Genomic DNA, 26,002 nt, shown 5'->3' on the forward strand with positions numbered 1-26,002 from the left:
TGCTGTTAAATCTGCAGTCTTTATTTCTACAGAGTTTTTTTTAAAGTGATGTTCATTGTGCTTTTTACTGCAGGTTATTTTCTATGCATTATTCTAACTACATACCTGGTGAACCACCGAACCACCATTTGGTGGAATCAAATGCAGTTCGCGTACATGATACCATTTTATAGTACTCACAAAACATATATGTATTACTAACCAGTAATTAAAAGTTATCCCAATCTTGTTCTATTGGTACTTTGGCGATGGGGGTTCTTTTAAAAAGCTACATGCCCTTGAATCATTTTGTTGTATTGGCTACAATTTTTAGGGTGTATTAGAAACTCTGTATTATATTTTTCTTATCTTACATGCAATGGTTCTACCACGCACGATCATGCGCATGATGCTACCATGTAATTGACGTGCCTTAAGCAGCTGCTGTGAATGTTTGATTATTGTTCTTAAGATGACTGAATGATTTGATTGTTGTTGCTAAAAAATTTTACTGGAGAAAAAAATGAATAATTCATGGAAATTGACAGAGATGTTCAATAAAAGAAGCTATTGTATCCAACAGTAGTCTAGGTGAATATGTAAACAATCAACAAACCTGTATCATCCCAACAGGAACATACGTGTGTCAAGTACCCGGATGAGCTAAAGGGCCAGCAGGATTTCCCATACGTTATATTCTCTAAAACATTTAAATGCACACACCCTTGTTTTATTTGCTCTTTGCTGGATTGCTTTTACACTATTTGGCACACCGTTGCCTTGCTGTATCACCTAGAAGGCTCTTGCCCTGAAAGTCAGGATCTTTTGTTTCAGATATTCTCAAATTGCAATTGGTCCCATTTCTTTCAACCAATCCTCATCTTTGTTTGCTCCCTGCCCTTTCAACTCTATATCCATCTGGGTTCTCCCTCATCTCCATCGTTCTTGAGGGCCTGAGCTTACCACTTCCTTTCAAGATGGCTGTTCTATGCCTCTACAATATATCCTGGTGTTGCTTCCCCTTTTCAAGTTGCTAATTCTCAATTTTTTTTTATTTACTTTAATGTATTTCAATTAAACGTGGAACTTGTTCATGTCGCTATCCATTTGGTTTGATTTCTGGACGCTTTCATTGTTACTCTTTACTTTTGTAGAATATTGTTCACTTTTTAGAATACTGTGGTGCACTTCAAGGAGTATACAATACCCTATAAAATGATTATTGTTATTCTCATTTTCATTATGACTTTATTATTGAATAATAATAATAATAATAATAATAATAATGCAACCTTTACACATATGTGTAACCGTTATCAGACAGACTATGTATACAAACAAAGGAATTATATTAATTCAAAATAATAATAGTAATAGTAATATTCATAATAATGACATAATAATAGTAATGATAACAATAAGATATAGATTGAAGATGTGTGCTCCAGTTATCACAAATACATATTAATGCTAACAGGATAATGTGCCACTAGAATTAGGGGCAATTGCTAATAAACACGCTTTAGATGCTTTTGTAATATACCATGAACTGTATGGGTTGGTAGAACGTTTAAATATGCTTCTTATGCATCCTCGGTAGTCAGTCGAGGTGCAGTGATTCTGTATTCCTTTTGTTTTCTGCAAATAATCATCTCACTTCTGCAAGCTGTGATCATTAGTTGAGGCTAGATGAATGCAGCATAGTTGTAAAAAGTGTGCACTCAGTTTAGAATTGTTATTGGAGGTTGCAAGAGCACCTCTGTTAGGTAGGATCAAGCTTTTGTTGGAGATTAGGGACTGAGGAATTGAGTATTACGAGCAAATTGAAATATCTGGTTTCATTATAACAAAAGATTCTCATAAGTCTGCTATTTTACAAAGACTTGAAAAGAGAGCAGATCAAATTGGAACCCAGATGACATTTCTTACTAGGAAATATTGTCAATTCTCACTGACACCTTTGATCAAATTCTATTGTATAAAAGTGACCTCAGCCATTAGGCACGGTCTGGAGATCTGTTTGTTGTTGGATGATATCAACTTCTCACATGTAGAGGGGAAAATTGGGTTCAAGGCACTTTCGTTATCAAATTGTGTGCTAATTACAATTCTGCAGTATACATTGGGGTTGCTTTCGTTATATACTATTGAATTATGGAGGGTGTTACCTTTTTTGAGACATGTCTTGAACTTCTAAAATCAAGCACCTCCTACAGTAGATACATCATATCCCATATAAAATCAAGTCCGATAATAATACAATTATAAAACAAATATGTGTAAAACCAGCTAAAATTCAATAAATCCAATATGTCAAATAATTCATTAAAAACAATCAACAATTCTTCGAGGTGAGAGGAGAGCGTGCTCACAGCCCCTATGATACCACTAACCTAACCTGACATAACTTGTACCTTAATTTGCACAGATCAATTATGGGTTAGACAGGAGGTAAAAGGAATACAGTCTGAATGCATACCATCCTGATCAGGATCACTCTCAAATTAGCAAGATGTTTGTCCTGTGAAGCCACGCCCTATAAATGTATCAGGTTACACAGAGTATACTGTTTCAATCTCACCCCCTTTACAATACGCTAAAGCATCAGATATTGAGCGGATTCCTGCTACCCTAGGTAGGGCCTCAAATAGTATCGCCTCAATACTCCTAGCTTTTCACAAATGTACATAAAGCGTGGGGTAGTTTCTTCACCCATGCCAAACAAAGGGTAGATGTCCAAACAGTTATTTACCCGTAATTTTGTGAATGAGGCTGTCCTAAGTGTGCCCAGCCTAAACCCGATAAACAGTGCTCAGCATATGGTGGTTTAACAGCATCTAGATACCATTCATACCCAAAATCAGCTCTGTTCATAAGGTAAACAGAATCCTCCACGTTTTTACTAGCAAAGATTATCCCAGCTTTCTTGATTCTTCCAAACGCAGCTTTATCAGCGCTTGTCGGGCCCTCCCACAACTGAGACTCGTGCAGAGAGGATAACAATTGTGTCACGTTACCCAAGGGAAACTCTTTCCCCTTCCAGACCCAGCAGGTGGCTCAGTGCATCACGATATTTTTCAAGACCAGCAGTGAACCAAAGCCTGATCCAGTAAAATGCTGGTCTGGTGGAGACAGCCTCCGCAATGGGTCGCACGTGGGTCTCTAGATGGACAAGTGCATTGGGTGAGTCCTTTGGTGACATCAAGTGATTCTTCAAAAATGTATTTTCCACCGTTTCTAGCTTTTGTATGTTGACAAAACCCTATAGGTCAGCATGGTGCAGAGCTGCAGTGAAAGCTTGTTTTTGTGTAATTCAATGGATGGGGGAAATGACTCCGCTCCCATGCTTTTTATAAAAAGACCTAACCACCCCAGTATATCTCTCCAAGCAAATGTGTGCTTTGCTCATTTCTGCAGACCACAGGCTGCTTCATGGAATCTGATTTATATGATATGATAGGTAACTTATTTATAACGTGCTTAATACCCAGAGGTTTCTAAGCGTGGACCTGCGGATCGAACCAGTGGTGCTCCGTATCGTCTTTCTTCCAAAGCGAGCACGTTGCCCCTGAGCTATCCTCCCGAGACCAAGTAATCATAAAATACCACTTGTTCTAACCTGTGATCTGCCACTTTAATATTCAGATCACAATGCTCGGACGCTTTAGGTTTAAAAACCATTGTCTTAATTTTAGAAATGTTTAAGCTAAGGTTCAAATCCACACATTTCTTCAAGAAACATCCCACGGTTGTTTTAAGCCCCTGTGCTGAGGTCGCCAGGAGTACTGCATCGTCTGCATAGAACAGTGCTGGGTATTTATCATAGCCCATTTTTGGAGGGTCTCAACATTCTAGCAGCAATGCATCAATGATTGATTTGATATAAACACAAAACAAAAGTGGGGCAAGTACAAATCCCTTTAGTAAACTCAATGGGATCAGTTGTCTCGCCTGCAAGCCCATAGGGGACCACCGCCTTATTTTTGGAAAACAAGGTCTGTTCCACAGAGATCAATTGAGTTGGTATTTTACCTTTTCCCAGGACCTGCCATAATATTTCATGATAGACACCATCCAACACTGTCTTGAGATCCACAAATACAGCGTATAATCAAACCTTTTTCAATACAGTGTATTCATGGACTATCAAAAACAAACTAAAAGTTTGATCAGGAGAACTCTTACCATTCTGAAACCCGGCTTGTAGTTCACTAATAATCTCATTATCATTGACCAAAGTTTGTAAATAATTCGAGATCACCTTAGCAAAAATATTGCCTGTGCTGTCCAGGAGTTATATTGGGTGGTAATTGACTGGTTGTTCTTTGCTTCCTTTGGAATACAGGGGATATGATATGATATGATATGGCATTTATAACGCACCCATACACAAGTGTTTCAAGGTGCGACGAGGCAAGGGAGGGGAACAGAGGGACGACAGAGACAACAATCTTACTAGGCCAGGTGCCATTGAGATCCTGCAAGTGCAGGGGAAGGGTGGAAGGGGAAAAGTGTGGGGGAAAAGGGGAGAAGTGCAGTACTTAGGATAAACAGTAAATAAATAAAAGCACTAAATAAGAACAATAAATAAGAAGTGCGGCCAGCTGGTGGCAGGTGCAAGCGTAAGTGCAGACATCGGATGTCAAGTGCTGGTAGGGGGCTGTAGGGAGACAGAAACAGCCCCAGGGTGCAAGGGTTTCCAGGGGGGCAGTGCAGGTGTGCAACTGGTCGGGGAGGGGACCTGGGCCCAAGAACAGAGGGTAGCCAGGTGACCAGTGCAGTTACAGTTTCAGCCAGGAGTTCAGTAGGGGAGAGGAGGAGAGAAAGCAGAAGCAAATAGGAAGGCCTTGAGGTGCTTCTGGAACCAGAGATGGTTCTCCTCAATTTTCAGAGAGGCAAGGAGGCTGTTCCAGAGTGAGGACCCGGCTGAAGAAAGAGATCTACCACCACCTCGTTGCTTGGAGAAGCGACTGACCCTGGGGGAGTTGGAGGCAGATGAGTTCAAGAAGGAAGATATTTAGGAAGAGAGAGTTGAAAGAATTGAGGCTCCTGGCCCCAGAAGGCCCTATGTCCAATGCAGAGGGTGCGACCAGAGAAATAGCTGCATTAGGAATATTGTGGAAGACAACCACTTCAGATTCTGTGCAAATAAACACAAAACAGAAACCCTTCGCCATATTTTGATAACATGTCCCGCTCTGCAAACTTAGAAATTGGCAATGTACACAAGATTTATCTATGAACAGAACTGGTTACATAGGGATGAATTTCGGTAACGATTAGTTAGAGGGAGAAATATTGTCTGACGATAGCCATTGTGAAATTTGTAAGAATGTGAAATTTGATTATAATGTGAAGAAATGTGTAAATATGAAAGGAAAAGTGTATAATTTTAATGACTGTTTTACTACTAACCGTCATTTTATGGAATGAATATGTAGTTTTGGATATTCTTAATGGATGTATTTAGTACTTTCAGTTTCAGTCTTCCTGTATAAGGTTTGAATAAACCAATACAATAATAATAATTATTGGGATCGCGCCTTGAAACACTTGTGTATAGGAGCCTTGTAAATACCTTATCATGACATATCCCATCAGTTGGAAAAGCAGGCAGAATATAGGACATTAAGAGCAAACATGGGATTGGTCCCAGATTATCCAGCATATATTGTCAAATTTAGTCAGTGAAGTGAACTCAAAGCTTTTTTGGGATATTCTACTCAAAACTAAATAAATTATTTCCTCTCTTTCATTTTAAATAGTGTGACACAGGCACACATTTTACACTTAAGAAAAACATTCATAACACAGCCTGCTATTGCTCTCGGATGGTCTGCTCCACTACATCAGCTCACAGGTGTGTGTGAAGCAAGACAATCAGACAAGAACTCCTTTTCACTCTAGGACTGCTCATACTACAATAAACGTTGTGCAGTCACTCAATAAATAATGACTGCAATCACTGTGCCCTTTCCCTGATAGCAAGCCTTCATACACGCACCAAATCCCCATGGGTGGGTGAATGAACCACTTTCACCTGCCAAGTGCGTAGTTCCTCAAGGGAGGGAAAGAAGCTGCCAACATCATCACTTGCCAACCCTTGGCTTTATGGCACTCTGCACTGTGCTGCCCATTTTTGAATGGTGGTACTGCATAGAAGTCCTGCCTCGGCCACTTACAAATGGTCAGCATAGCCCAGTGGATCAAAGAACTGGATCTAAATGCACACACTGACACCCAGTCAATGCAATTTAATTTACATTAAGACCTGAATTGTAACACTTTATTGAGACACCACCATTCTCAACAGAGGGAGTTCCTTCGCTCCCCAATCAAGGTGCCACACAACAAACTGTTTAATGTCAGTTCTTTATTCAGCCCTATTTCCCATTAATTTCATATCTCTTGTATCCCTCCCCCTGAGCTACCATTGATCCAAGAACCTGGTAATTGTACAGGAAACATATTTGTATTTATTTGAATGATAGATAATGGAGATCACTTTAACACGACACATGCCGCCTTCTTTATGGTTCACAATCCTACTTCTTGTCACACAAACAAATCACACAAGTTGGTTGGGAAAAACACAAACCACAATACTTTACTTTATCCCAATTTTACTTCCAGAATAAATCAACACTGGTCAATGAACAACATCAATTTACATATGCAGTGCTGTGCAATTTCGATTTTCCTGTGCGCTTAAAAGTCTAGCAGTTTGGTTTACAGATTGGTACAACTGCATATGGCAATTATGATTTCACCAACAATTTTGCTTTAAAATAAATACTTTGGTCTGTGTTGGGGAAGTCAGACATAAAGATTGGGATGATTTCAGAATTCTGGATATCAGACCCCTCTCCACTCAAAGGCCTCTGTTGGGGAAGCTGGGCAGAATGAAATTGGGATGATTTAGGAATGTTGGATTGCAGACCCCCTCCACGTAAAGGCCTGTGTTGGGGATGCTGGACAGAAATATTGGGATGATTTTGAGGAATTATGGATTTCAGACCCCCCTACACTTAACGGCTTGTGTTGGAGAAGCTGGACAGAAAGTCTGGGGTGATTTTTAGGAATATTGGATTTCAGACCCCCCTCCCCCCCCCCCGTTCACTTAAAGGCCTCTGCTGGGAAAGCAGGACAGAAAGAAATTGGGATGATTTAGGAATGTTGGATTGCAGACCCCCTCCATGTAAAATCATGTGTTGGGAATGCTTGGCAGAAGGATTTGGATGATTTTGAGGAATTGTGGGTTTCAGACCCCCCTCCACTTAAAGACCTGTTTTGGGAAAGCTGGACAGAAAGAAATTGGGATGATTTGGGAAATTTGGGATCTCAGATCCCCCTCCACTTAAAGGCCTGTACTGGGGAAGCTGGGCCATTCGGATAACCCAATTTAATGACAGTCTATCATTTTCAGTGCACACTGGAACTGACCCTTGTTAATTTCAAATTTTGACAAAAATCACCCTGTGGTGTTCCGCCAAGGGGAATCAATCAAATTAATATTTTTAGTTAAATAGGCTAAGGATCTACATATTTTTGCCCCTCCCCCAACCCACCTGCTATAAAGGCAAATGATTTAAGGCAACCAGACTCCTTCACCTTTTGGTTTCAAATGGCTCAATTCTACTTACATTTAAAACCTCTGTTTAGGGTTCAGAAAAGTCAGCTGCATTTCTGGACCCTCTTGGAAGACAGGGAAGGGGTCTGGCCACACCACTCTCATTGATGGTCCCCAGCTCTTCACCATAGGGACCAGATAGCTTTTTTTAGGCATCCCCCTCAATAGACAGCTCCACCCAGATGCAATTTCAGCAATCTCCTTTGGTGTTTCCTTGCGGCTGTCAGATGATCATTTTTAGCAGCTCTCCCCTTCTGTCATGGTGCATGCATTTTATATACCAGTGATGACACCATCAAGATTTCAATATTGGGCAGTGCCCTGCAGGAATTATCGCAAACAGGATTGGACAGTTACCCTTCTCTCATCCCCTTCTTATCCAGCCTCTCTCTCAGGATTGGCTCAGTAACCTAGAGCAAAATGCTGGCATCTCCTATCTGAAATTCCCTTTTTTTTCGTATGTCAACTTTAGCCAAAAAGTAGCTATATGGCAAAGCTTTGTGATTTACTAGTACAGCCATAATGTATATATATATTCGGATTCAGCTAATCACAGGGGAATTAAATTAAATGGCATCCGGGTTCGCACCATGCTGCACAGGCGTTTGGCAATTTTCATTCATTTTTATCAAAAAGCATAATAGTTATGTACATGCAATTTACTCCCCACATACCTAATGTTACCCTCCTACAGCACGCCAATTCTGGAATTCGGGACATGTTGAGACCAGCCCACATGTTGGCTTGCCATTACATTTTCCTAAGTCGCAGGTGGACACATGTTATTTCAACAAATCACCTTGAAATTATCTAAAATATGAAACATACAGTGTAATAGTGCATTTAAACTAAGGGGGAATCTTTATATGTGCAAATATGACTTTCCCTTCTTCCAGGCCACTTGCCATTCCTGACCAGCATGTGACCAAAGCTTCCTGAACTGTGTTTTCATTAGCCTCTTTGGTGTTTGAAGTTGGTACTTGGAAGGCCTTGGCAACACAGAGATCCCCCAGTTCAGATAATGAGACAATCAGATAATTATGTCTGGCATCCTTTTCTGTTATCCATAGTGGACCATCACTTTGATCTGCAAAGCTTCAATTTTCTTGTATGTTTTTCCAGAGTTTCAGCTTTCGTTGATTGTAGCACCTCCCCACATTCCAGTCATGCACTGGCTAGGACATTTGGCCTGCACAGAACTGCCTTTCAGAGACAGCAGGTCTGGGGAAACTTGGTTTTCAACACCCTTCAGGTAGGCCACATTGTGTTGCAGTTGTAAATAGTTTGGATGCACAAACCAAGCTTGCAGTGTGGGAAACCATTTGCAAATTCTACCCAGAGACCCACCAATTGTCCTTGGCTGAAAGGAACTCATATATTGCACTTTTTATCATCAGCCTTAATTCTTTGACATACTGAGTGTTTTACTGATCAGGGTTCACTTTGCTTTTGCATCAATGGATTTCTTCTTTCCTTTCACACGACAGTGTTTTTTTTTTTAAGATAACAGCTGAAAGTACATAGCTGTTTCTTTCAGTCATTAATAAAATACACTTTTAATTATCTACCGTTCATTTTTATGGTGAAAAGTGGGTCTGAATTGTTACAGTGCACCACCTTTTGATGGGTGACAGTTTCAATGATAAATGCTGCATTTATTTCTTATCCAGCAATGTGATGTGCTTTTCCAAGAGGATTGCATTTGTGTTTTAACTTTCTCTGGATTTCCACTGCAGAAAGACACCCCCATAGTCTGCCTAAATAGGCCCATTTTCAACGTGCAGGTTTCTGAATGCTGGCAGGTCATTTCCGCAGTGGGCCATTCAGTTCTGTTGGTTTGGGGCCTTTGATTAAACCCCACAGAATGTAAGACTGACATTTGCTTCTCACACTCAATGAAGTTGCTGTACTAAATTACTCAGGAAGAGAACCCCACCACCCAGCATGCTTTATAATAAATGGGAACGGAGGCTATTCATCCCACTTGATGAACTACCTCAGCCAAAATTGCAAATGATGTGCTAGTTCTGACCATATAAAAACCCTAAAATAGTGTTTATCGAGGGGCAGAAATGTATAAAACTGCCATTATGTCTTCCAGCACACCTGGAAGGATTCATTTATATAAAGAGATAAAAGTGCTCGATTGAACTGGAAAGAAAATAGTCCCAAACATGAAAATGTCACAAAAACCAAAATAATCGCCATGTGTGACTTTTTGTGGCATACAGTGCAAGTCGTTCTTGGGAGTGAATTTAGCGATGATGTTAGGCAAATGGTTCATAATAAAGCATATTGAGCCAGTAATATTGGTCCAAAATGAGTATCATGTCATTTAATGCATATTTTCCTGAAACCAAAAGTGACAATTTAACAGGATTCAAACAAAGGCCATTTGGAATAGGGCTTGAATCCCATTACCACATGTTTGTAATTGGTGCACAGCAACGCCACCAATCCACAATGGGCTTTATAATCATTGCTGGTGACCAAAGCAAATCTGACAGAGCGGACACAGGCAGTCAGTGACAGCCCTCAAGCGACCTCCAGATTCAGTGCTAATACCCCCGTGCGATTCACACCACTCACATAAGTGGATAACAGAAAGTTGTGTGTACTGATCACAAGCATATACAGTAATTGCCTAGATGAAACTTGCCAACATATCTTAAAATAACATATGCAAATGCTGCATACTCACCCGGAAACTCTGAACTGAACACAATCATACGTCTACCGCACCACAAACCACACGCACTTCACAACACCCAACATGAACCTAACAGGCACAATCGTACCTCAACACCCCATCCCGGCTAGCAACCGAAAACGCACCAAAGTGACCAGTTTCTCCGAACTGAAGCTGCCAAGACCACATAAAAGCTCTCTTGCTTCCCTCCCTCTGAATCCCACTAATAAAACCCCCCACAAACGTTCTTCCATTGCAGATCTGCCAGAGCTCCAAGAGACCACGAACGTGGCAACAATGTGTGGTACAAGGCCCCTTAATATTAACATTAAACATAAGCATATCATCCTACGCAAGTGACTTTTCTTCTGGGTTTTGTGCCATTTCCTTACCTAAGCCTCTTAGGGTTTGCCTCTCTGTACTTTCTCACCAGTTGTATCTGTAGAGTGCCACATCCTCTGCCTGACTGATATAAGTTGTCACTTGTCCTGTGGGCTGGCATTTTGTGGCCTTCTTTGTTTGGTGGCTTTACACCTCTGGGGCTCACACAGAAAATGTGGCCAAGAGGATGGCCAGCTGCTGCACCAGGTTTTCTCAGATGAACGAAAGTGACAGATGCTGATGGAACCAGAAGAGCAGTGTGGAAAATGGTGACAGAATTGAAGATGATAGGGCACACAGATGCTTTAACCAGTCTGTGTGCAGCTCTCCCGTCTACACATGAAGGAGTGATGCCATCATTGACCTGAAAGCCAGGTCATAGCTTCACTCCAGACAATGTAGGCCCAAATTGTTGGGGTAATCTTTTTACTTTATTTTAGCCTATCTTTATTGCTGGCTTAGATATGTTCTAAGATATATTGATTGTATGGTATTATTTTATTTACCATTGCACGGCCTGCATGTTTTAATAGGTACTATTCTTCAGGTGATAACCCTGGATTTCCCAATACATGCCAGGTTTGGGGGATAAACACATTTTACGCCAATTCTTTTGTTTACACAATGCCCTGCCAATTGCCTTTTTATTGCATTACTTAATTTATACTGTAGATTCCATTGCGGCGATGGGAGTTTTTGCCGCAATACGCTTTGTCGAAGGAGAGTTTGTCACATTTTTACAAAGGATTTCCCCCGTATGATTTTGGGCTGTGGGTTTAGGGAAATAATTCATGTAGGAGGCTCAAGGAGGGACTGTGGGGTCCATATATATGCAGCAAAATCAACCTGCCAAAAAAAAAGAAATTCAATGAGTTCTCCTTCGAGGAAATGTATTTGAGCAAATCACCCTAAACCTCCATTGCACATCTGAATCCTTTGACAGCTTTAGGTGCACCAACAGGTATATCTATGACAGGTCTCAAAATGCATCCACTGTACTACCCTTTTCACAAGTATGTGCTAATATTACACACTTGTTAGTTTGACACTGTAAAATTGACTACTTTGTAGCTGTGGGAGAATAATTTGATGGCCCAAGTATATCCACATCAGCTAAAGTAGCTGTGGACACACTGCTTGTGTCCCCTGTGTGATGAAATAGAGGCGTTTGTTCATGTGCCGTGGAACAGAGCTTGGTAGGTGAATTCAGCATCTAGGTTTCCTACTTAAGATGGGTGGGTACATATTACTCAGATATGATAGACTACTGCCGATTACTGCACCACATTCTACTCACATCACCTGACATTGATCATTCAGTATCATGACTCTTCAGGTTGTCAAGCAGAGAACGTTCTTGAGTATTGCGATTATCCATTTCCTCATTCCCTTTCATGGTCCTAGCATTGACCTTTATACTACTTACTAACTCTTGGTTCTGAGACCTCTATCAGTTGGATTGGCAACCCCACTTATCCTCCAGGTTCACCGGGAGGGACAGTCCAAACTTTACCTGAAAGAGAAGGCCCCACACTTCTAGGGCACTCTTGAGCACATCTCGTGTCCATCACACAACCATGTGATTACTATTTCTATTGCCCTGCTGTCGCTCTACTAGAAACTGGCTTTTGGATAATTTCCTAGAATGAAGGCTGGGTTGTATTTCCCTCTTCCTACTGATCAACATGTGTGTGATGCACTGACAACTATTACACATGTACCCCTACTACCACAATCATACACTCTCTCCTCCAACACCTTTGCACTTGCTCCTCTCTTTTTTTCTGTTCTGCTCATGCTTCTCCTACCCTTTCTCTGTTTTCCCCCATTCTTTCTTCCACAGACACCATCTGGTTTACCCGCGTTGGGGGCACAATACACCATTATCCAAACATGCTTTGGGGTCATAAGACTGATAGGGGGATGATGTGCACAGTATATAAGCATAATGGCATAACATCACATTTTCCATAGTGCATTACTGAATATAATGTCCCAGCCAACACAGGGCCCTAGGACATGCTTGTGTCAATGCCAAGCAAAGCATGCTGAAATCAATACATTACTGCTCTATTGCCCAATGTCCTTAGGGATATGTTGTTAGTTTGCACAGTTCCCTAGTAAGCATGCATTATCAGTTTTAACAATGCTGCAGTAATGCAAATACATGTCCAATTTCCACAATGCCACAGAACAGTGCATAAGTATTGTGTGCATTCACCATGTGTTAGCAGCAGAGCACTAATACCTATGGCTCATTGAGCTAAGTTCGCACTATCACCATGAGAAACAGTTTAGGTTCCACTGCCACCCGAGACGTTCCTGTTCATGTAGTCTCCAAACCGATAGCCACGGGGCGAAAAGGTTTAGCAGTTTGAAGGGCAGTTTGAGACGGGGAGTGCATGTGATCTGCTGACGTGTACACAGTTGGTCTGATGTAACTCATGTACATTATTGAACCAGCTGGTGTTGTGCTGTGCAAGTGTGAGTGCCTGAATGTGTGCACCCCCCCTCGCCCTAATATCGACTTGGGCCCTGGCAGCTACTGTGCTATCAACTGCTCAGTGCACTTGCTTTCGAACCAGCCCACATAGGCCCACAAAACTGGCTGTAATTGGCCTGTTCCAGAGGCATTTCGGGGACTGCTCTTTTGCCTACATCCAGTATTAAAAAGACATGCCATGTGGCACCGCCACAGTGGCAGAAGTTGGGCTCTCGACATTACATAATTTTGCATTACCTCACACACTACTATGGCTGCTCTTGCTATTGTCATTGGTACTGGTAGTGCTATTGAATAATACCGCCTACTCTCATTATAAATAATACTCTCAGGTGTTATATGGTGCTTCATTCTGGATTCTTCCTGCTTCTAGTGTCGCAGTGTGAGTGAAACAAAAGACGTGGGAGGCTTTTTGGTTTTTCGGGAGGGTTTGAGCAACTTGTTGCTGGCTCTATGGGAAAGGAGTGCAAATCACGAGAGGGAAGCTACGGTCAATGGTGTTAGGATTGAGGAGTTAGAAAACAAAGTGCAAGGGACTATACTAAGAGGAGCAAGTGTCCTGGCCCACGTGCATTTCCCCACTCTAATCAACGGGCAGGTAGGGTTGGCGCGCTCTGACGATGCATTTCAGGTCACTTGCAGTAGCGGGGTGTTTAAAGAGCCCCAGTGCGCTCCGTTCCTGGCCATGAAGGTTGCTCCTGAAACAGCTATGGTTGTCCTCTGATTCTGAGTTACCCCCCCCAGACTCTTGTCAACACAGCACATGCCTGGCATACAGAACGTCTGATTTGCCCTGCACTTAGGGGATACCCCAAACCATTACTAGCAGTAATTCCCCCACACCACTACATGGGTGCTTTTCAGACACAAGTCCTTCTCGCCCACCAGCCAAGGGCTGCCTTCCTGGGCTTCAGCCGATTTAGGCTCTGATCAGTTTCGCTAGGTTTCCAGCGCCTGCCAGGCTCCAGCGGGATACACTTCCTCACACTAAGCACCGTTGCAACAGCTGTTTTTGCGACTCAATTGATGACGCTCACTTTTTTGATCTCAGAAGGATGAGGGGCTGGGCTCGGATTTGGACTTTGGAAGTGCAGGTGTCCCCATGGGAGGGCAGCGCTCAACCGTCGAGATACTGTTTCTGTTGGAATTGACTTTCCATCTGAGGATCATCACAAACAAACCCCAAATGATCTATGAAGACTATTTTCAAGGGGCTCTTGTCCATTTTGAATTAGCTCAGCGTGTATCATGGAGGTGACGACATGAATAAAATGGAGGAGGTGCCCTAATAACATGGGCAGCGTCCTCTCCTCCCTCCCCCCTGTGTGCAGGAAGCAGCCTGAGAGGCGGAGAGCCCGCGAAACCAGGCGAAATGCCAACGAAAAAGGACAATAGGAAGGGGTGGGCCAGGCGGCTAATAAGCCGCCGGGTCTCCATCTACAGGAGATTACAGCTTGAGCAGAGGGATGCCCATGCCATCCCAGGACCTGTTTGTTTTGTTTCCTGCAGGAGCTGAGGAAGATGAAGTCAGGAGCTGTGTTCTACTGGTGGGACCGGGAGTTTGCTGTTACGCTGCTTGCATCCCAGTGTGGCAGTGCTTGCAGTTCAGAAAAGAAGCCCGACCACAGCCACGCTGCGTGTGCCCTGGAGCTGGTCAATCGGAGGACAAGGAGCTGCGTCGGAGGTCAAGGAATTGCGTCGGAGGAGGTGGAGCTGTGCGGCAGGAAACCTGAGGTGACTGAATTTGGAGGAAAAAGTGAATTGGAGGTGAACCACCGCAACCCGCAGAGGCCGATCAGACATTCCAGACCCGGGCTGCCTTCGGGTGAAATTTCGTGCCTGTAGGTAGCGAGCGGGGACATTAGGCATTGAGTATTTCATTCCAGCAGCGGGTGAAATTGTATTACTGTAATTAACGAGGGGGACCATTACACGTTGGTAATCTGGCCCGCGTGTTGTTGAAACTTTTCTGCATTGAACATTTCAGCTGCAGGTGAAATTGTTTTACTGTAATTAATAAGGGGGGCCATTACACGTTGGTAATCCAGCCTGCGTGTTGTTGAAACCTTGCCGCATTGGACATTTCAGACCCGGGCTACAGGAATCTGGCCCGTGGCTTCTACAAACTTGGCCGAAGTGAAAGTGCATTCAACTTTGGCAGCACAGTCTGTAACACGGCACGGACTGGCAGCCACAGGTGGCAAGTGGGTAACGCTGGACTTTCTCGCAGACAGTGAGTCTCTGCAAAGTGAAGGGTGAATAGCTTGACTTTGTGATTAGTGGGTGGGCAGTTGCATTGGAATTAGTTTTACCAACTACGCAGTGCGTGTGCCTTGAAGGCTGCTCCGTCAAGACATGACCACATAAAGATAACATTGGAAACCAAGGACACAGCAAGTCAAACTAACGGAGAGCCTCAATTTCGCAGTTCGGGTGCCTGGAGGCCACTGCTAGAAAGACAATCTTTGCTGCTACAAAAGACAATCATCTGCAGTTCATGTGCCTGGAGGCTGCTGCTAAAGTCGATCCAGTGCAGTGTGTGTGCCAGGAAGACGCTGCTAAAAGACAGTCGATTGCAGTGCGTGTGCCAGGAGGCCGCTGCTAAGAGCCAATCCATTGCAGTGTGTGTGTGCCGGGAGGCTGCTGCAATAGGGAAGATGTCCATGCATGATCAGGGCACGACAGGGATTTGCTGCCCTGACAAGGACCTGGAGAAATTTGCATTGATGGCACGGATGGCAGCCGTCAAACATGAGCCAAATTGGTTGCACATGGTTGCAACACAACTGGACGGTGAAGCAGCAGGGCCAAGCCAAAGGGCAGATTCACCACTATTGTTGCCCAATTTTTCCATGGAGGAGGCGCTGCAGGAGATCCAGGCCATAGAAGAGGAAGATGAAAGCAGGCACAGCAAGGAGGAGAAACCTGCAGCCAAGAGGAAGAGGACACTGACCGCAAAAGCTAAAGCCATTAGGCGGTAGGCGGAGACGGCCAAGAAGTGAAAAACAGTGAGGCGAGAGTCAGGGAGAGAGAGCAGGGGCATGTGGCCAATCCGGCGGGCTTACAAGCAGAGGATCTAAGGGGTAGCAGCAGTGCACCCAGCACACCTGTGGCCAGCTCTCGGCAGTGGCAGCAGAGGGACCTGCATCCTTGAAGCAGGTTAAAGGTATGTTCATGCAGTGCTTACAAGCATGAGGAATGGGGGGAATGGTCAAATATTGTGCGGAAACGTAAATTCCTTTATATTCAGGTGGGGAGGAATGCTGAGGCTGTGCACCAGCAAGGTGAGGGTCAGAGGATGGGAGCATTGTGGGGGGGGGGTGAGCCCTACGGTCATGGGTCAAGCCTCCTCACTGCCCAGGGGTACCCCACTGGGGGGGTCAGCCAGCTGCAGCAGCTGATTGCAACATCGGCAGGCAGCCAAGGGCAGGCAATGGGGTGGGGTAATCAGGCCTCCGCACTGCCCAGGGAAACCCTCCAGGGGTGGTCAGCCAGCTGCAGCAGCCATTAGCAATGCCAGCAGCTAGCCAAGGCAGGGTATTGTGTGGGGTGATGCCACTCAGTATGGGCGGCGTGATGTCAGGCTTTGCCCTAGTACGGGCAGCAGGGAACTCGTTGCTCTGGCACATTCTGGTTGCCTACAAGGAGAGGATTTGGCAGAAGTTTTTTTTACATCTTTTCCCTGTTAGATATAGAGCCTGTAGGGATGGGCCTACGTGAATTGTCAAAGAAGGAGAGGGAGAAGAAGGACAGGGAGAAGGCCAAGGTAGAGGAGAACATCCACAATTGGTTGGCAGCTTTCAGGATGTTAGCATCCATCATGATAGAAAAATTCCCACAGGATGTGGGGCCATTGTTTGCATATGAGCAGCACGCCCATACATTACAATTGACCTTTGCGGCGATGTTTGGTTAAAGTATGACAGAGGTTTCAGGCTTTAAATGCAGGTTTGGCCTGCAATGTCCTGGGATGAGGCGGATGTCAGGGAGTACATTGAGAAAATGGTACCCTCAGGGGAGACGGGGAACAAGGGGCAGGGCGAGAAGCCTCATTATAAAAGAGATAGATGGTCTTATGGAGACCGGAGAAGTGGGTTCTTTCGCGGGCGTTCCTCCTGGAATAGTCGTTCCAGTTATCAGGGAGAGCAGGCGCTTTGCTGGGAATTTGAGGAAGGGTATTGCCCATTTGGCAAAATCTGCAGATTTATACACACAGGTGGCAAAAATGCAGGGAACCACAGCTCGTCTTCCAGCAGGGGGAATCAGAGGGGTAGTGCTAAACCTAAAGAGAAGACTAAGCGTAATTGAGACTCACTTACCCACCCCCGTACTTCTGCATGAATTGATTCCTTTCCTGAATAGATATCATAATAGTACCGATGCTAAATTGCTCTGGGAAGGTTTCAGATGGGGGTTTAGGATCCCCTACGACAGGGCTGTGGGGGGCAGGGAAGCAGACAATTTAAAGTCAGCAGTGAGAATGCCTAAGGTGGTGGCACAGAAGGTTGTCAAGGAGATCAAGCTCGGCAGGGTGGCAGACCCTTTCACGTCCCCACCATTAGAGAATTTTGTAGTGTCCCCCTGGGCTTGGTGCAAAAGAGGGAGGAGGGGAAGTATCGCCTCAAACAGCATCTGTCCTTCCCTGAGTGTGCATCTGTTCACGACGGCATAGCCGAAGAGAAGTGCAGGGTTCATTATTCTTCATTTGACGATGCAGTAGAACTGGTGAGGATTTCAGGGAGAGGCACACTGATGGGGAAGGCTGACATTGAGTCTACCTTCATGCTACTGCCAATTCACAAGGAAAGCTACCATTTGCTGGGCTTCAAGTTAAAAGACTTACTTTTATGACAGGTGCTTACCAATGGGTTGCGCTATTTCTTGCGCTTACTTTGAACAGGTTATTACCTTTTTGGAGTATGCTTTGAAGCAGAGGGCTCAGGGCGGGAGCGGGGTAATGCATTAACTTGACAATTTCTTGTTCATTAGGAAAGAAGGAACAGGTGATTTCGGGTCGCTCATGAGCTTGTTCCAGGCATTGATGGAGGAGATGGGGGTCCCCTTGGCCAAGGGGAAGATGGTCGGCCCACTCACAAGGCTTACATTCCTGGGAATAGAGATAGACTCAGTGGAAGGAAGGTTTAGGTTGCCAAATGACAAGGTGGTGAAGCTGCAGGAAACTATCAGGGAATTGAGGGGCAGAAGTAAGGCCTCCCTGAGGGAGCTACAATCATTGACAGGGAGTTTGAACTTTGCGGGTAAGGTGATCCCGGCAGGAAAAGCTTTTCCCAGGAGCATTGAGCACAAGACATAGGGTTGCAGCACGGTTCCTAGCATGTTTGGCGGGGGGCAGAAGGGAAAGAGGAACTCAGAATGTGGGATGGTTTCCGCAATGATTTCAATGGGTTACTACTGTGGTGGGAGCAGTGGTCCACTAGCGAAAATCTCAAGCTCTTTACTGCCTCTTCAGGCTCACATGTCTTCAGGCTCACATGGGTTTGGGGCCATTCTTGGGAGTAATTGGTGCGTCCAGGCCTGGCGGGTATCATGGCATCAGGAGGGGATTACCAGGGACATCACTCTACTGGAGCTGTTTCCTATCGTTGTGGCCTTCAAACTGTGGGGAGAGTCATTAACAAATAAGAGGGTGGTGCTCTGGTCCGATAACCTGGCAGTGGTCCAAACCATCAATCAGGGAACAACCAGCAATGTGAGGGTACTGAGGTTATTGAGATAGCTGACAACAAGCCTGCTCAAATAAAAAACACATACGTTAGAGCGGGACACATTCCTGGAGTAAAAAACATGGCCGCTGACACTCTATCTCTCGTTTACAGTGGGAGAAATTTCAGGGGAACTGTCCAGAGCGAGCAAGAGGATGACCTCATTCAAGGTGCAGTGGTGGGGCATGATTGGGAGGAGCTGAGCTCTCTAATCCACACTGCCCTGCCCAGGGGTGCTGGGAGAGATTCCTGGACTTTCAAGAAGATATATTGACGGAAGGGCAGAGGGGAGCGCCAGTGCACGCCTTTGTCAGATGCGGTTGGTGGTCTGGGAAAACCAATAGCGCATTACTTCAAACTCCGGTGGAGACCAGATCATACTGAAGAGCATTACATTATAATGGCATTGAAGGGTTAGGCTAAGCAAACAAAGTGAAAGCCTGACTTGAGAAGGCCCACCAACATTGTGAAATTGCACAGTTTAATTGAAACCCGGCGGAATGTTTGCCATAGCGAAGGGGAAATGGCTTTGTTCTCGGCTGCCTTTTCATTGGCCTTCTTTGGAGCCTTTAGAGTAAGTGAGCAGGTGCGTGGGAATAGAGAGGGACGGGGCTCTGTGTTTTTGAGGTTGGGGGATGTGCAATTAACAAAAGAGTGGATGTGCATTTATTTAAGAAAGTCAGATCAGAAGGGAAAAAGAGAGGACAGTCACCCTTTACAGCATCCAGGGGAGCCTAGGGTGTCCAGTAGCGGGGCTGACGGCCTACCTCCAGGGGAGGCAACGGGCAGATGCGGGGTCTCCACTTTTTTTGCATAGGGATGGGTCGGCCTTGAGCAGATTTCAGTTCAGGATTGTCGTAGATATGGCATTGGAAGGCATGGGGTGACAGGAGGGGTGTTTGGCAAACACTCCTTTAGGATTGGGGCGGCCACATCAGCGGCCGTACTAGGCGTGGGACCAGAAGCAATCATGAGAATCAGGGGCTGGAAGCCGGGTTGTTTCAAGAGGTGCATAAGGCCTGACAAAATGTAGTTTTAATTATCACCTTCTCATCTCCTTCCAATTAACAACAGCTCGAAGAAGGAGACGGTCCGTTTGGGTAGTGGGGCATTCATTTGTGTCTAGGGCCGGTGCCAACTGGACGGCAGTAAGAGAGAGTATGACCGCCGACGAGTACCGATCTGGTGGAACGGGGTGCCCGGAATGAGATGAGCACAGTTTCAGGGGTACATTTACAAATTGCTGGGTAAGCAGCACAAGCCTGACGTTGTGATTATCCATTTAGGGGGCAATGACTTGACAAGCTTGGGTAGGGGGCCTTGATGAGGGAGATGATGTTCACGCTACAGGAGCTGTCCTTGCAGTTGGGCGAGACAGAAATCTTGTGGTACGAGATCATTCCAAGGCAGGAATGGAAGGACAGAAAGCCATTTGGCAGTGGAAAAATCGAGGAGAAAATTGAACGGGCCATGACTAAATTCTGCAGGGGCAGAGGGTTCCCCCAGATCAGGCACAAGCTGATCAATTTGAAATCCCCGGAATACTACGGAAAGGATGGAGTGCATTTGTCATCATCGGGAATGTATCTGTTTTATTGGAATTTGTGCACAAAGTTGCTGGAATTATAAAAGAAGGAAAAGGGGAGCCATGGTGGGTGTGGACCCACCTTTGGTGTGGCAGTGTTTTGGCGACCAGTGGCAAGATACAGACTACTAATGAGCCGTGGGAAAGCGGGAAGGGTTTTCGCTCTTCTCGGGACTAGCGCTCCTTGGGGGACTAAGTGGCAGGGCCGCTGGCGGTAGCAATGAGGTCTCAGCTTCCCCCGACTAAACGGCACTCCTCCAGCCCAGGAACACCTGCAAGGGCAGGCGGAGCTCAGACAAGAATGTTTGGGGGAGCTTTGGCCTACAGTGGACTTGGTTGGAAAAGGGGGAAGCAAGGTTTGGACACGGAGCAGTCGGGTGGGTCTGTTTGCAGTGTTTTGAGTTTTATGTTGTGAAAATATATCTGCAGCCTTTTTATGCCAACAAAGTATGTCTTTCCTGGGTGGGGTATCGAAGGGGGCGAATAGAATGAGCAAGCGTGTTGGTACAGGTCTGGACAAATGCCCAGGTTATCATGAGCACTGTGTGGCAGTGGCTGAATTATCGATAATGTACAGGCAATATATAACTTGTGGAATTGTGTGGTTTTGTTTTGTGCTTCAAACATGATGTTGTAATTATTAAAGTATTCTCATTGAGAATATCATATTACCATTATTAGTATATTGATATTAATATTATATATAGTATGTGTTAATTGACTGTGCAATTTACAAAGAGATTATCAGTTATGGCATACAATAATTACATCCATCTATTAACGAGAACAATGAGTTTGACGTCATAATGTTCCATCAAAGGACTAATCCGGCCTAACAACATTACACCATAGCACCAAATTTCGGTTTGCTACACAATTTACACAGGAAATGTAGATACCAAAAAAAAAGAAACGTCATAGAAAATTTTGTGAAGGCTGCCGGGAGCCAGAGACTTGACTTCTGCTCCCCCTGGTGGTCATTAAAGAGGAATGCAGCGGATTCGAAGAAGCGCAAAGAAAGTTTAATGTGCACTTTTGATACACAGGCTGGCACACCATAATGCCGCCTAATTTGTCCTCCAACTGTGCACTGTCCTTGCGGGTTCGCTATCACAAACTATTGTGACTGTACCGTGCGTGCCCAAGAAGAGAAATATGGCAATTACTTCAGTGAGCCAGCGAGCACTCGCTTCGTGTGCCTGGCGGCTACGAGCTTTGAAAGTGACACTTTGTGCTGAAACTTATGCTTTTAAGTCCATTTACTTTCACGCTAAAAAGGCAACGCCAGATCCGGGCCAAGCACCCTGAAAGGAAGTTGCGAGCTTAGCGAGGCTTTTGATAAGCCATTACCGCGGACAGGCACATAACTCAATGAGATAACGAGGGGTGGGTGTCAAAATGATGGAAGCCAGTGCCGGGGCTGCACCCCGCAGGACTTCTCCCGGAGTGAACGACTTGCCCGGGTTCCTGCTTTCTGACGCACTGCCCGCTCCTTCAAGGCCCTGCCTGGGCAACCTGTTGACAGCTGTCTCTCCCCGCAGTATTGCCCAGGAAGAGCCGAGGCCGGTTCCTTATCTCCCACCTTCCTGACAACACCGCGAGAGCCGAGATTAAATGCAGATCCCCAATCCTCGCGGGCTTTTTGGTGGAATGTACTTTTATTTGTTAATTGTGCACTAAAGCTTTCAGTAACCGGCAAGGAGAATGATTCGAACTATTCAAGAGTTTGTTACTTTAAAATTAAACCTTATCGATCATTGAGTTAAAAAAAATATATATTATTCAACATGTCCCGAAAAGTACTTAATTGCAATATTACGCCACACACAAGGACACAACTAGAAAAGGGCATTTTAATGTGCAACAGAGAAAATAAAACAATGTTTGCTTGCACCTATTTTAATTAAAGTGAAAAATGATCACAAATCAGACACTGGGTCCAATGTTGACATTGCTATTAACTGCAAACATCTTTTTTTATGTCTACGCGTATTTTTCTTCTGCTTTCTGAAGGCTTAATTGTATTAAAATAAAACCTGAAATTATTCTTCCACCACAATGAAAAGTATGTCTTGAACTGTTAAAAAGGCAATCCATTGGCCGGAGCACCAATGGCATTGGCACAGGCATTCTCTAGGAGGAGTGCCCCTTCCACCGGATACTCGAAGGCTGTGATTTGCTTGCAGGTTATTGGGCATGTGGCAGGCCAGGAATCTCCTACACGAATACTGTGGAGGTTGAGGCCGAGTCACCCCCTTTTTGTAAGGCACACCGCACTGCCTTGCTTGACACTGGCAGTTGAACCTGTTCACTTTAGTGCCATCCTATGAATTGGACGTTATTAACTTTTTAATTGCATCTCCAACATTGGGCCGCCCAACCCATAATTCATGTATGCAGGGAAAAGGTGAAAAACACCTTTTAATAAATGAAGCATGATTTAGGGCACGGTCAATTGCACTAAAAGGGATTTTGGTGCTGCCCCTGAACAGGGCTGGGACTTGGATTGCATCTGTCAAGCAGCAGAAGTTATATACACATTTGGCAGATTTCCATACATCCCACATGTGCTAGCATGGGCTTCTGCAGCAACTGAATAGAATTGCAGATAAACTATCTACATCCAGGATAGATCCCACCAAGAGTGTCTGAGTGGCATCAGAGAGGAGAAAGCAATCCTTGAGTTGTCTATGTCACTCAGAAACAAAAGGAGGAATAAGTGCCCTTTCTTGATACTTAGAAATCTTACATTTTATATTGTCTGTGGTCCCCAGTGTTCCATTCTCGCTCTGTTCATTCCCCATAGACATGCAATATGGGGGTGCCGCGGGGGGGCATAAGGGATCCATACAAAACTGTAGAAACAGCTGGTCTCCCGGCACACTCTATCACCACCCTCGTGTGGTTCCCACATATTCCGAGCACCATGAAAGGGTTAAAAAAAAGTACCTGTCCTTCCGCCACTCTACCCGTTGCTCCCGTTTGGCTCTTTCGCCCGCCCCAACAGCCCAAAAATGAAATAAAACAAACCTGGTATTCTGCCACCATCCCTGACTGCTCATATGTGGATTCCTCCTTCTCACCAAATCCCACAAAGAAAAAAAAATGCCTGGCATCCTGCCACCATTCTCCGAAAAACATACCTGGCATCCTGCCACCAACCCCATCTCCCTCGACTGTCCCTCTCTCCTTTAGGTATACCTGTAACAGGCAGGTTATTTGCGTTTTTTGTGGCCAAGCTGCCTGTGATCGTGAAATATTGTGGTCACCTCCACTACATAAAGCTTGGGGTCAACCTATGGTTCATTTATTTAAATATATTTGAGTTTTGATCAAGCTGCCTTCTTCTTGCCCACAATTGTGGGCTGGGGCTGGATACTGGGGGCATAAGTTCGGGGATTCCCACTTAATGAATAAGCCATATAATAACCAAAATGTATCTTACAGAAATGGGGGTCTGTAGCTGGGACATTAAGTAGAGGAAATCACTGATGTTGACACACTCATGCACCGAGTAACAAAACTCTGCGCAAGATTAATGTACCTGTCATCTGGATAGATCAGTTGGTGCCAGGTTGTTTAAACATTTCAACACCAGGCAGATGATCTTAAAATGAATCCTCTGCTTGACTGGCAACCATTGAAGTGATTCCACAGTGCTGAGATGGATGCTGTCTTTGGTGCCTTGATGCCTTGATGCAGAGTGAGGTCAACTTGCATGTTTTGAATGGTGGTGCTCAGGATGGCATGTGCAGGTAACTATGGGTTCAGTGTATTTGCACACATGTGCGCTGAGTGGATGGTACTTCAGTATGCCTCTTGTAATGTCTTGTCCCATGTTGTTTCAATAATCCGTAATGAGGCAGTGACTGCTGTCCAAGGGGAGACACCCTGCACCCTTTGACGTCCATGCTCCCCATGCCCTCTGCCAGGCACTGCACCTCCTGTCACTCATTCAGAGGCACATTTCCTGGTGAAGGTGATGCGGGATTCACACCATTCCACCCCAGTCAGCAGGTAAGCATGAGCACTGTTATGCATGTTCAGCATGCGTCATTGTTTCCTTTGTTTGCTGCATGTGGAAGTTTCCTTATCTGTGCTTTGCATCCTACCATCACTCAGTCAACTCAGTTATGCCCGCACCTACTGTGGCCTAGTGCATGTCCTTGGCCATCTCCAATCCAGATAGTGTACTCTCTGATGTGTTTTTCACTTTGTGTTCCCTTTCACTGTCACTCTCTCTCTCTCTGTTGTGCTACGCTGTACTCATGGGCAGATCACAATCTATGTCATGTCACCCTCTTGCACCCTGTGGTCCTTCTGCACTGGGTGGTCTTAGCATATTTGCATGCTTCATTCATGTGTTGTCATGGATGTGCAGGTTGTTTCTGTCCTTACTATGCATGTCATTGAATTTAAGGGATATGTCTCCTGGTGGGTTGCATCGTATGCAGGGCAGGTGGGTACTCTGTGCAGGTAAGTGAAGGGCATTTTCAGACACTTGTGTGGTGTTTGGCTGGGAGTCTTGCACTGTGTGTAATCACTTTGGATTGACTTGTCTTGTGGGACACCGGTACTACTTCATGGGTGCATGTGCCACATGGTGTGGTTCTGGTCATAGGTCTGGGCATGGTGTGGTTTCTATGGATTAATGGGGCCACAGGTTTCAGATTCCAAATTGTCGGAGTTCCCACTGTGTGGTCCTTTCTTGGGTGGTTGGGAGTGGGTGGCAGGGCCAGCTGTTTGTGGCCTGTGACAGGTGTTGATGATTGTGCTAGTGTGTGTTTCATTGCAGCTTGCACATGTGTACTAAGTGACATTTTGCATCCAATGCAATGTTCGTGGGGTGATGGTTCAATGGCACATTTGGCCTCTCTTGCTTTGATGATGTGCGCCCCAGTTACAATCCACAAACATGGAATCATTGATGCACATTTTTGGGATGCTATGTTGTGAACAGGCACACTATGTTGTGCAGTGTTGGTGGTTTTGTGTGCATAGTGGATTGTCCATTGTCATCATTGAATGGCACCTGGAATTTGGCGGGGTCATGTGCACTCCACAGGGAAAGGATTTTATTGTATTGTATTGTATTGTATTGTTTATTTGATAATGCGCACAAAACCCAGGGGTAGCCGGGCGCAGCAGGTACAAGGTTACTTAAGCTTGGGTTACATACAGAGTATAGGCGAGAAACAACATAACAGTACAGTAAGACATATCAATACTTGCCGTGTGGCAGAAGAAAAAGAAAAATTAGCATATTGTAGTTTTGAAAGAGTGTGCAGGTCTGAGAACAGACGTCATTTTGGACAACAGTGTTATGGACATTGGGTGTCTCAGGAGTTAGTTGTCGTTTGTCCAGAGCCAATTTTTTACCTTGCGTCTAAAATTGGAGTAGGGTAAGTTGGCTCTTAGTGCAGTGGGTAATGCGTTCCAGGCCTGGGCAGCTTTGACAGGGAAGCTTACTCCGCCTGCTTTGGAGCGTCTGAATCTAGGGGTTTCGAGTAGG

Source organism: Ambystoma mexicanum, chromosome 8, assembly GCF_040938575.1.
Source record: "Ambystoma mexicanum isolate Mex_15411 chromosome 8, UKY_AmexF1_1, whole genome shotgun sequence".
NCBI classification, from domain to species: Eukaryota; Metazoa; Chordata; class Amphibia; order Caudata; family Ambystomatidae; genus Ambystoma; species Ambystoma mexicanum.